General features: G+C 47.1%; 1 protein-coding gene across 1 annotated transcript in view; it reads right to left on the minus strand.

The window, feature by feature from the left end:
* Positions 1-11,785, minus strand: part of Drgx (Dorsal root ganglia homeobox) — a 33,176-nt gene extending 21,391 nt beyond the window's left edge. Inside the window, exon 1 of the mRNA XM_076893388.1 lies at positions 11,447-11,785. The gene's annotated coding sequence lies outside the window, so the exon portion shown is untranslated. The remainder of the gene's footprint in view (positions 1-11,446) is intronic.
* Positions 11,786-13,100: the final 1,315 nt, after the last annotated feature.

The following is a 13,100-nucleotide window of genomic DNA, read 5'->3' on the forward strand; positions in this document are numbered from 1 at the left end:
CGTAAAGTCTCGAATCGCTACGACACGCTGCGCTTTACACCCCCTCGCGTCGCGTCGGTTTTATTAGACGCGGAGAGGGATGCAGGGTTACACGTTAAACGGGGAACCCGTAGGAGAACGGGTGGCCGGGGCGAGGTACCATTGGCCGTGATTGAATTAATCTGTCAATTTGCCAATTACACGGATGAGTTTGTTTGGTGGCTGCGGTACGCGTACGTCTCTCGTTGCCGTCTCCGCCGCGTTCATCGATCGCAAGTGGATCGTCGGTACGAACCGCGTGTACGCGTGTGCGCGTCCGCATGAAAATCCTCGCGAACTGGCCGTGTCTGTCTGTCTGTCTGGCTGGCTGCTGGTGCATGGACGCGCGTACACGCATCCCTCGCGCGTCTGTGCGCGCGGAATCGGGCATACGTAACCGCGTGGCTCGGGGCACAGATTCAACGAGCTCAATTGGCTCGCCGAACGAGCAGGAGGATCGTATTGATTCTCCGGTTACACAGTCGCGGAGCAGAGACAGCTACGAGCCGGCTGCTGCTGCTGCTGCCTCGAGCAACCGGCGGCTGTCTTTGTTTTACGGCCGAGGTGATGCTCGCTTGCCAATTCCGGGGACGATTGGTACCCCCTACGATTCGGTGAATCGCTGGCGACTCGTCGATCAGGTGTTTTGGTTTCGAGCTAGTGTTCTCTTGACGGAGTTCTCGAACGCGTTGGTATCTGCGCCTTATTATTGTTACTTAGGGTAATAGGGTTGGTTCGAACGAGCAAGAGAAGATTGCATCTCGTATCGATAAATAGAAAAAATCTCAGCGACCAAAGCTTCTAATATTTCGACTATTCCTAAAGCTAGATCTTAGTTACAGGGTCATTCCTGAAACCATCGTCATCTCGCGACGAAAGAACGTTCTCCCCAATCAGCGACCCAACTATCCACCCTCGCCGCAAATCGTACGTCTCAGCCGATTACGGCAAAGGGAATACGAAATTACGCGATCGTATTTACCTAGCAGTGCACCATTGTTCCCGGTAGCTGTATCTAATTTGTAGTTGGTACGAAGACGAGAGAGAGAGAGAAAGAGAGAGAGAGAAGTTGGTCTGGTGGTAGCGTCTGCGACTAGATAGGCTCTTCCGCGGCGGTATAATATCGCCTGGGCGGGTGGAAGGCAGGGACGTCGGTGGAGAAGGGGTGGTTAGGAAGTGGCAGGATCGAGTGGCGGCGGTGCCGGAGGGCGCGCTAGCGAACGGAACAGAGATAGGGGATGCGCAGTCGAGGGCCTCGCTTCCCTCGTTTCACCCCGGGGGCACCATTCCCAACGAAACCAGCCACGAGCAGGGACGGGTATCTCTGGATCCCGCTATATTCCAATTGCCTCCCTCCGTTTGATATGCGCCAATTTCGTCCAATATGTCGCACCCCCTAGGCCGACGCTCGCCAATCTTTCGAGCAACGTAACCAATACCCTGGTAACTATTGCTGCTACTGGACCGGTGGGAGTGCTTGTTGCTCGAGCCTCCTATTCTCTTCTACCGGACTTTCTCGTCGTAGAACGGAAGGGGTCGCTTCTTCGCGTAATTCTGCTGCTTCGCGAACGTATCACGAGGGGAAATCGTTGTCGATAAGTTTCTAATATCTTTCACATCCACCGGTTTTCAGTTCCATCAGTTTTTATCGTGCCTCTGCTCGACGTCCACATCGAATTCGATAAATTACTTTCCCGTGAAATCCCGGCACGAAATTCGCTGGCCACGTGCTGGCGAGTGGCGGTCGGTCCGCTTGGTCGCGTTTTCACGTCGGGACATCGTTTATATACTTTACCGCGCTGCTACGCTTTCTGTACTTTGGTGAATAATGTATAAGAGACTTCACCCGTGATTGTGGATGACCGTCGCTCCTCTGTATTCCAACGATACGATCGTTGGGAAGACGTTTTGCGAAGATTCTGCATGCAGCTGTCCACTCTCGGATTTATTTCAAATGGAGGAGACGATGTTGGCACGATTTTTTCTATCGCTGCTAGCCAGAAGAATCACCAGGGATTGACGGTGACCTATTTCGAGGAGATCGCGCGAGCTCGATGAAGCCGAGTGTACCCACTCAACGGAAGCCACACGGTGGGGATAGCTTGTAAACGTAGCGTAATGAGCTGCAGAGGGGAATAAGCCAAATTTCCACCGCCACGCTTGCAATCTACCCTCGCTACGTACACCGACGAACCTTGACTGGGCCTAATACATCAGTAGCGCGCACGTTTCGCAGAGCTTCGTGCCCTTCTCTCGATCATTTCCACGTCACCTCTTCAAAATTTGTTTTGTCGCAAAAGCGATAAACCCGTGACCATACGTATTCGATCATAAGGATCAGCGATTTAAACGTGAAGAGGAACCATCTAGCAACATGACGCAAACTTAGAGAACCGAACGGATATACCGTTGATACGTGTAAATAGACCATAAAGCTTGGCAGTCCCGAAATGGCCTGGCCAAGGTTCCTTTGGTGTGCACGGTTCGAAGGCACTAGGGTGAACGAGGAGGGGGAGTTGGGTAGCCGTAAAGAAAGTGGCCGAGAAAGAGGTGGAAGCAGTCAGTCAGGTAGAGAAGAAGCCGGTGAACGTGCAGGGAATGCACGCGCCCTCCTCCCTCGCTGTTACTCTCCTCCGTTTCCTCTCTGCCGCTACCCCCTGGCAACCCCCGCGTTCCCATCCCTGCTGTATTATTGCCCGACCGTAAATTTCGCCCGGAAAGCGATTTAGCGAGGAAGCAGCGGGGATAAATCTTGAAAAAGTCGAAAAGCGTAAAACAGCAGCCTCTGGGGCGGATGGTGGGGGCTGCGGGGGCAGGAGTGCCTCGAGGGTTACCGATATAAGAAGGAACGCTTCCGATCCACCTTTTCCTCTCTCTATCCACGGCTCGTTCCAACCCGGGGCTCCTCTTCTCCCTTTCGAATTCTCTGCGAACCTCCGTGCACCTCTTCGAGCCAGGGGCGTGTCTGCGCCCTCCCGCGCACCCCTATCCACATCGCCGGGCACGTGTGTGCATTTCACCGTGTAAACGCGACGCGCACTGCCTCCCTTAAACGGCTCTCTGATCTGCTGCCGCTGTTACACTGTTTCGATGGGAAGATGCGTTTCCTGCGGTTCAATTCTCGGATGGTACCCGAGGTTTTAGGATGTTTGTGGCGGTGGGTTCGAAGAATTGGTCTTGACATTCTTTTTTTTTCTTTTTCTTTTTTCTTTACTTACTGGGTGTTGCTAGAGCGATGCATAGAATAGGTTTAATCGCGACGAATTTTCGTGGATCTCAGAATAGAGAAGCGGTGCAACGCGTTTGTTAATAATACACCAGGAAACGTGCAGCGCAACATCAGAATTCGTCCCATCGAGCCGTATTCTATAAACTGACGTATTAACGTGAATTATAGTAGAAATGAATAATGAACACGTTAATCGACGCACCTGAGAGCGCGTTATACGCATGCTAGAGTTAATTCTCCCCGATACGAGTCATTTGTTTCCTAGAGAAATCGATAATGCATGCTCGCCGATTAGTTTACATCTGTAATACAAGCAACGGAGTTTAAATTCGTTCGTGTACTCCAGCCGGAAAATTCGCAGGGCGAAACATTCGTGGGTCTGGGTAAAAAAGCAACGGAAATAAACGTCGGTGGCTTATCGGATGGTGAAATCAGTAGTGGCGCGGAGAAATCATGACAAAACGACCGAATGAAAATCGCGGCGCTCTAATCCCCCCCTTCGTGGCGGTCGTTCCAGGAGAGGGTGGGCTTTTTTCCTCTTTTTTTTTTTATTCTTTTTTCCTCGCGCCCGACACGGGTTAATACGATTTGCGAGTCCACAGTTTTCGGGCACTGTGCGCCGGCCACGGGCCGATGAATAAATGATACGACGCGATTCGTGGATCGCTGCATTATCCGTCGTCGAATTCGTTGCTGGCGCCGGCAATTATTCATGGCCGCGTGGCGCCACTGCGATTAACAGCCAATTTCGTTCGAGACCGCCAGCTATACACTCGAAGGTCTCCTTCGAAGTGTGCTCCGCTCGAGTACGCGCGAAACGAGGAACTCGAATCGGGGATTGCGCGTGACGCGTTAACAAGAGGCAGAAGAATTTCGCATTTTAATCGACGACCCTGTTTAACCCTTCGACCTCTCAGTTTCTGAATTATGGATTTCTAGTGCGAGAATTGAAATCGTTTTTTTTAACAGGTCGTTTATAATCTGCAACTTTTATGATGGGCGCATTGTTTCTTGCACGGAGTTATAATTTTTTTTTTTTTAAGAAGACAAAGCTGCGGGCTTTTTAATCGATTTTCCTGGTACGCGTACGCCACTGCGGGCAATTGTCCTCTGAATGAAAAAATATTATAGTTAAACGCTTCCAATAACGTTTTCTAAGCGACACCACTTAGGTTCATCAGTAATCCTCGGTGCTGCTATATTTTTAGCCAATTTTCCTTCATTCACCGAGAACGTTACACAAGTACCCGTAATACAATGTTACGCCCGTATTGAATTAAATATCACGTACGGAGACACCAATGAACCAATGCGAAATTAAATTAAATTTAAGTTGCTTAAGTGCAATTTAGAGCGAGCTATCTGCTTTGCTTCAAGCGCATTAAACGCATCAGTCTCTCTAAGCGCGTCGTTCAATTGTCCGCCATATTATATCAATTTATTTTTCTCCTCTTTTTTTTTTCTCTTCGTTTCGCTCATTTTTTCATGCGTACGCACAGGATGGAGATCACGGATCGCAGATTGTTACAAATGCTGCTCTCAGAAGAGGTTAATAATTTTATGTGCTACGACTATAATTGTAAAAATCAATCATACGCGTGGTACTTAAGAATTACTGTCAGTTTGGTTAATCGAGTTACTTAAAGTTTTCCTTTTACAGTTTCATTCGATACGTTTTTGTAACTTTTCAAACGGAGTAGCTAAAACACACTAGGATCAGATGTTCCTTTTATTTTCTTGTTTTTTTTTTTTTCATTCCATTTTTTCACGAGCGCTCGGAATTTTTCGAAACGACTGCGTCGGAAAGTGCTCGTACAAACAAATCGATCTATTTGTAATTAAATCAGGGAGCCGGTTGCGCTCTGCGCGAGTGTTTCAGTCAACAACGGCGCCGTCGATTTATTTAAATTCGATTTAAATCCCGCCGGGTTGTGCATATACTCTCCGCTTGGAAATAATTAAACACCGCCACTCGTTGCACCCGATATTTCTTCTTTTTTCGTCGGCATCGCCGCAAGCACTTTGCTCGACAAAACGATCGCGAAAACTCGATCCGAATGTCGGCAGAAATTTACCTCGAAATCGGTGCCACCGAAAATTACGAAAATCGCACGCGCGACGTTCCATTCGCAGAACCGTATCTTATCATACTCGCAACGAATTAACTTCCGGTTACAGAGGATTAACTGTCACTCATCATCACCTGTGCTCTACGTCTGGCGTGCCCTGTTTTGCATCCGAAATGAGCGTGAAATCGCGAAAATCTTTCCTCTGCACGCGATAATGTCTCCCTCAATGTTCGTTTCCAATGAAGACGTATCTCGATGAGTCGCTACGCCGCCAGTCAACGCGATTAATTAACTCGAGTTCGTATTAACCGTCCGGATATGCAGTTAATCGTTCATTGTGCTCGCATCGGCTCTGATCGCGTTAGTTTCAAGCATGGCTTGCATAATTTGTCGACAGATTGCCAGTTAACCGTGTTACTTTCAATAGACGTCACCTTCGCGGTGCTGATTGTCGATGGTTCCTCGTCGATTAATTAATTATACCGATTCGATCGTTTCTCCTCTGTTTTACGAGCATCGCGAAACGAGATTTCTGTCGGATACGAGTTGACGCGACGAATGAAAAGCGAATTAAGTGGAACGATCCATTTTGTTGTTGGCCACTACAGAGCAGTTGATAGGAATGAAAATTAATGGACATAATTAATTCGCTTGAACATCTGCTCGGCTAGATAGGTGTGAATTAACGCGAATTTAGATCGTTTCGGTTGCGACTACCAGTCAGGCTAATACGATTTTTATTCGCGTGACCCATTAAAAAGGAACACTTACGAAACTGTGGCGGAACTCTGACAAAAGCGCGAGTGAAAAATAGAATTAGCTCGCCGCCAACGTTTTCATCCAATAATCCCCGCGTTGCGATAATAATACGATACACATCCGATTGTGTTGCATTAAGAAATTCGCCACGATCATGGGGAACAAATTACGCTTAAAATATACAACGTGAAATGTATAAAGATAAATCGCCGTACGCTGTAGCTCGCGCGTATTAAAATTCATGAAAAATTAATTACGCTTAACATTTGACCGGAGTAAAGTATCCTTAAAATTCATTTCCCAAAATGTGTACATATAGAAATTAGTGGGAGTGGAAATTTGAATAAAAAATTAGGAAGAGAAACAGTGGGTGCGCGATATTAAAAATACCATCGATCATTTGCATATTATCGCCATATTATTCCATAGTAGAGCCGCAAAATAAGAAGGGCATTCAGAAGTAGCTCTGAAAAGCGAGGCCAGCCAGCCGTCAGATAGAAAGGTGATTCGTGCTCGACGAGATTTCACGACCTCGCGAGTGTCCTCATCCTCCGGTTATGTAGGCATACGCGTACGCGTCTAGAGGAAGTCACCGCACCGTGCACGGCGTAGAATAAACGGTCAGTGACGCGCGGTAATGGCCGACATCCTAATCCTGGCCCCCTACAGCTTAATGCCATACGCTCCGCAATGATAATGCTGCATGTGCTTTTTGTCATTACCAGTCGCCATGCTACCCCCATAATGAGCACCTTGGCTTAGGATTCGAACGGCGAGCCAACGTCTTCCGACCTTCACCGCCAGCGGAACGTACGGTTGCTAGGACCACTTCCGGTTCACCAATCTATCGTTTCGACTCGACTTCTGTGTAAATCGGTCGCGACGACTTTTCACTCGTTTTCTATTACTTCTTGAATTTCTACTCTATCAATCGTGTCATCGATGGCGCTTGGCGATTCCGTTAGACGCGCGTAGTCTCTTGAAAATCAAATTTCCAACGAGCCACGATTCTTATTACCGTCGCTTCGGAAAATTGTACGTTTCGCACCGCTGGGTTAATTGGATCTATTTAGTACTGAATTGGCGGTTATTAAAAGTTGGTTTCAATAGAGGTATTCTTGGAAAAGTAGATGACGCACGTATGAATGAATACCGCAGATATTTATAATTCAGTTATTGCAAAAACCGCAATTGCCCTTCAACGAGTGCACACCAGTCCGTGTTCGACCATATCTCTTCACTCGTTCAATCGTTTCTCGCCACGGAAACGACTTCGCACCCCCTTTCGAAATCAAACTTCGAGAAACCTCCAATTTAATCCACCCTCTCGAAAATCATTGGTCCCCCAAGCGGAGAACTGGACAGCAGGGCAGCGTATCGAAGATAAACCGAAGGGGAACGTTGCATGGAAGACGGAAAAACGTGCGGGCAACGGGTTCTGGAGGCTGGTTTGATCGTGGCGAGGGCATGACGTCACGGGTCTTGACCCCCCTATTTGTACGTAGATAGTGGCGTCCTGAGCATCATCTGCGGGCCCAAGACGTCGAGCGGCCCGGGGGCAGGGGGGGCTGGTGAGGTGGCCCGCAGCTGCCGCCCTGGCTGCCAACGCAATAATATCTAATTAATTTATTAATGAGGTTAAGTTGGCAGGATTGGACGGCAGACAGCGCGAGCCGCGCAGCGCCGGTTCGCCCGGCGTTGCCCCGTTTTACTGGAACGCCTTTCCTCCTCCCCGCGTCTCCTCTTTACGCCGCTTCTCGCGTCGCGAGAATGAATTAAGCTTAATCAGAGCGAAAGTGTCGGGCGCGTGTGGCTACCAGGGCCGGAACACGGTCCTTTCGTCCTGTTCTGGACCAACCGCCAAGACCAACCTCGTCTCTCGTGTCAACGCTGGGTTTTCGGATCGAGAGTGCGACCGGGATTCAATTAGGGCCGCGCGATGGTTTTATGAACGAGGTCCACTCGGGACGACGGGTACCAATTGATTTGTTGATAGCTCGAAAAGAGTAGTGGAGCGGGCTCGCAGAGACGGGACTTCCAAAGAATGTGGGCAGGTCCAGAATTGGTTGAACCGGCAGCTTTGATTCGGAAGGATCGAACGGAATACTGGATTCTGTGTACCGCGTCCTTTGAACGATGACGATCGGTTCGATTCATGAATCAGTCAATAAAGAGATTCAATTTTAATTCCCGCCACTACGATTTCAATCTATTAAATAACGACGCAACTGTGTGCGCGTTTAATCGATCCCAACACTGTATTTAATTTCCTTGAATATTCTATTTAACGAATGGAGCCACAATATGCGGTGATCCCGTACACATACATATGTATATTTATACCGACTGTCAGCTTGAGTCTGCATGTCAATTAAATCCATCAATTACACTGAACCGTTTAACCCGTCTATATTACAGCGTTGTTTTGCTGACGATAGGCTTCGATATGTTGTATTACAAGATTTTTTTTCATGTTACGCCCGTAATCGAAGGGATTCGCAAAATTCCACTGGACGACGAACAAGGAACCGCCTTGTTTCAGAGTTTTATTCATCGCCGTTGAACAATGTCTTGCAATTTCTAAATCTCTGTTCCCTAGTCGTATTCTCTCGACTAAGTAACTCTAAAATTATTTCAACTCGCGTATTAATCATCCAGCTCCACCGCACACGTTTACCTTATCTATCGTCCTTAAACAAAATTGATCAACCACTTAACTTCGTGCAAGCACGTTCATACAATTACCCAAACATTCTGAACATGCTAACTCTATTATACCACGTATAATACTGCTTCCACTCTTCGTCTCGTCTACCCCCACGAGTCGCGTGCAGAAATTTTCCATTCAGATTCGATTTAATCCTCGGTCTACAATTTCGAGCTCTTGCAAAATTCTTATTCCCGTAACAATCTTTATCTCCATGATTTAATGGAATGTACATCCCCAATTATATTTTTCCAAAACGAATATCAATCAAAAACCCCTTGATTTCCGTCTCACAGTAGTTTCTATAATCGATTCGCAAAATTCCTTTCGAACATCGTGCAAACCACCGTTTATAAACCCAACGAGACAGCTAAATCGCTTTATCCCTCAAGATCGTCGCAAAATGTGCAAGAAAAAACGTACGAAACCCCAGGAAAGAATCATTTGACAAAAATCGTGCCGCGTTAAATTCGAAGCCGGTCCTTCGTCCACAGCTTTAGCCGCAGACAGCTGTGGGTCCCCGGAGGAATTCACGGTGCCGGCTGACGAAAACAAGCACGGACAGCCGCCCTTATTCCCATCATCGTCAACCTCTTTGCCGTGGCTCGTTCAGCTGTGTCTCTACGCGAAGATCCCCTCAACGACCAACCAGTTACACATTACGTGACCATAAAGAACAGTCGCGGTTTCCAGAGACAGCCAGTGTCCCGCGATATCCTGTTGCACCGCGAGTATCGACTGCCTCCGCGAACCGGAAGTTGAGGAATCGCGCGAGAAACGAACGAGCGAGAGAACCGCGTTGGAATAATGAAACGATCTTGCTTTCTCGCGAGGGACTAGACCAGAGAAAGGAATTGAAATAAGAGAAGATCGTTGGTATATTCGAAGCATCAGCGTCGAATTAAACTGTGGAAGTTGAGAGGGGGAGGAGGATCGTCTGGCATCGCGTGTTCCTGTGAATTATCAACGCCTCGCCCCTGTTCCGGAAGCGGAGGAATTGCGCGAGAAAATGATCGAAACACTGACAATGAGCATCGTATCGATGAATTGTATTCAAATGATTCTATTCTACTGTGAAATAATTTGAATTTTACGCGTTAATGATTGAAATTTAATTTTCCAGGAAAGGATGTTCGAGGGACGGGATACTCTTTATGTAAGCAACTATTAAACGGATTATATAAATGTATTATGATTTAATTGGGGTGTGTTTAAAGTAGCCGAGTTGATAATCCAAGGTTTAGAACGCTGCGTGAGTTACAAAAATTTGCAAATATTAATGGTAAACACTTCTGTAGTTTAATTCGTTTCAAACGAACCTGGTAGCGGATAGATGTTGACGAGCGACAAACACGACGAAAGTGTAAAGATTGCACGAACCACTGGACGTGTTCTCTTTCAGAGTGTTTGAGGATAAAAAGTTAGCGGTGCTTAATTAATTTTCATAATTATATCTTACTCCTGCGTTGCAAAGAGTAACAAGCCGCCGTGCACTGTTTGCAACGACATCGATATTAATTAATTTAAAGATGTCGATGTTATGTATTTTCTCGTTTTATTCAGCAGAATGAATTTTACGACAGATGGTTGCTTATCTTAATTAGAACGAGACTGTTTCGTATGGAGCATTCAGATTGCTGTCCGTCGGACGGCACAATCCAGTTCGTTTAGTTCTCTACCGCATTTCATAAAGAAAAATAACTAAAAAATATGCATTTTCTACACTGTATACGATTGTAATATTTTGCAGAGTATCAGTTGAATGATCAAAGTTTATACTTTGTTGTCGGAAGTAGGCAAGTATTGCAGACAACTTAAAGAAGTATCGTCAGAAATAGAATGACACGGATATAAACTTACATAAATTTGCCTTTAACATTGGAAATTGTAATTTGGAGGTACATGAAAATTAATGAGCATCGCGTAGAATTAATGATTCCTGTCGTTACGAGCGTACAGAAACGATCGGGACACTTGATTCTTTCGAATATTATCCAATTTCCTCGAGCATCCGTATCAAACGTAATTGAAAATATAGCCAAATGTTATTGGAGCGGGTTGAAACTGGTAAACTAACTTGGTTCGAACCAGTTACACTTGAAGGAACCCTTTCTGGATCAATTTCATTCCGAGAATCGTCGAATAGAACACGTACAACGAAAAACTCTACTGACAAACATTTTTGGAACCTCTGGATTAATAAAAACGACGTTCGATACTTTAATTCAATCGCGACAAAAACTATCAAACAAGTCAAAGAGGGAGACACAAAGAATCTTCTAAAGAAATAATTGAAAATCTGAAGGAACGATCGCTTTCGAATAGCAATTTTTGAAACCATCTGGATTAATAAAAACAACGTTCGATACTTTAATTCAATCGCGACAAAAACTATCAAGCAAGTCAAAGAGGGAGACACGAAGAATCTTCTAGTGAAATAATTGAAAATCTGAAGGAACGATCGCTTACGAATAGCAATTTTTGAAACCATCTGGATTAATAAAAACAACGTTCGATACTTTAATTCAATCGCGACAAAAACTATCAAACAAGTCAAAGAGGGAGACACGAAGAATCTTCTAGTGAAATAATTGAAAATCTGAAGGAACGATCGCTTTTTAATAGCAGAAAGTAAGGAGACGTTAGTAAGGGATAGCCACTCACCTTGACCAGTGGCGGACTGTGCGTAGGTGGATGATAGTGTCCCGAAGAAGGGCTCGCGGGTGGCCCCGCGCCCCCGGGCGAAATGGTACCGCCTCCGGGGGTTAGAATCCTGGACTCGTGGCTGAACAACACTTTCCCGATTTCCTCCGCACCCTCGCGGATCACCCTCGACCTTCGTAGCCCCTTTCTCGAGCGACGCGACCAACAGTTCCGCGATCGAGCTTCAGAACCTGCTGCTCGCGCGAACTCTCGCCTCGATCACTGACACAACGACAATTTATTATTGCCTCGTTTAACACTGACACCGGCTTCCTATTCTTTAATTTCGCGTCTACTTTATCTAGCGAATTATTTACTCTCGACACTGCGCTGGCATTGGACGATATCTCAGTGCTTGGCTCGTTTCTATAGTCTTTACCGTGGAACTCTGATTTTTGGCGCACTGCTGGAATTATTCCGTCGATTGGACGGAACACTGCTCAGGGTTGACGTGAGTCGAGTTACGTATCTTTGTCATTTTGGCCATTGCAAGGTTCGTTCTCGAGGTCTCTTTCGCCTTGTTGATCGCAAATCGTATCTAAACCCTGCTGATCAGAGTTCAAGAAACAAATGTCCGTTGTACATCACTGATCCCTTTCCGCGAGCTGCTCCAACACCTAGTCCTCAGCAACTAAACACGACTGTCGACCCAGTACGATCTCACCACCAACGAAATTCCAATCGAGCGATCGAACTTGTTCCGAAACACCTCGCTAACCAACGCAGACTCCCCTCGAGGACGGTTCTGGTGTGTGTCCAGCGGGAAACTCGTCGTCTCGTGCACTGATCCGTGGTCCCGTGCGTTCGTCGAACGGATGGACGTAGCCGCGTACGAGTCGTCGAAGAGGGTCCCAGTGGTGGATTGTCTGGCTGTAACGGTGGCTCGTCGACGGGTAGGCAACGAAAGCGTGTTCGATAGGCGGAACCACGCAGGCGTCGAGCTGGCCGCGAGGCGTGGCCACGGGTCTCTTCGTCTCTGTTCGACCGTCCCGGCGGATTGCGTCGCGAGTTACGCGTACGCGGGGGTGGCGGTGCAGCCACGTGGTTTTATTGGCCAAATAACGCGTACGACAAACATCCCTACCGTGCCGGGCGAGTGTCTCCCGGTGTGTTGTAACTCACCCTGGGCCCAGGCTACGCGTAGCACTTTCCAACGGAGCGGAGAGGAGAGGCGATAGTCGTCATGGTGTAAATCGTGTTTACCCCTCGTCCATACCGATTCTCTCGTGTGTATCGCCCTCTACCACTTGGCTACGAGCCCTCCTCTCTTCCAGAGGGGAGGTGGTGCGCGATGCGTCGTTCTTCCTGCTCTCCGATCTTTCTTGGACGCCGTTCTTGGCTCGGACTTTCCGCGAACTTGCGACTAAGCACGAAAATCCGACGAATACGGACTTCTTGCCCGGGTTGTACCAATGGCAACGATCTTTGTCTGATTTTTCGTCAACGACAGATCCGTTGGTATCGTTTTAGCGTCCCTATTTTTACGTCCAACGGGAACTAATGCTTGCTTATTTATTTACTTGGTATAAGAGAAATATTCCTGTTCGTATTTGGATGTGCAACGAATTCAAAAGTGAAATGTAATTAAAATCGAACTAACGCGAAGGAGCTTAAA

This window comes from Xylocopa sonorina, chromosome 1 (genome assembly GCF_050948175.1).
Source record: "Xylocopa sonorina isolate GNS202 chromosome 1, iyXylSono1_principal, whole genome shotgun sequence".
Classification (NCBI taxonomy): Eukaryota; Metazoa; Arthropoda; class Insecta; order Hymenoptera; family Apidae; genus Xylocopa; species Xylocopa sonorina.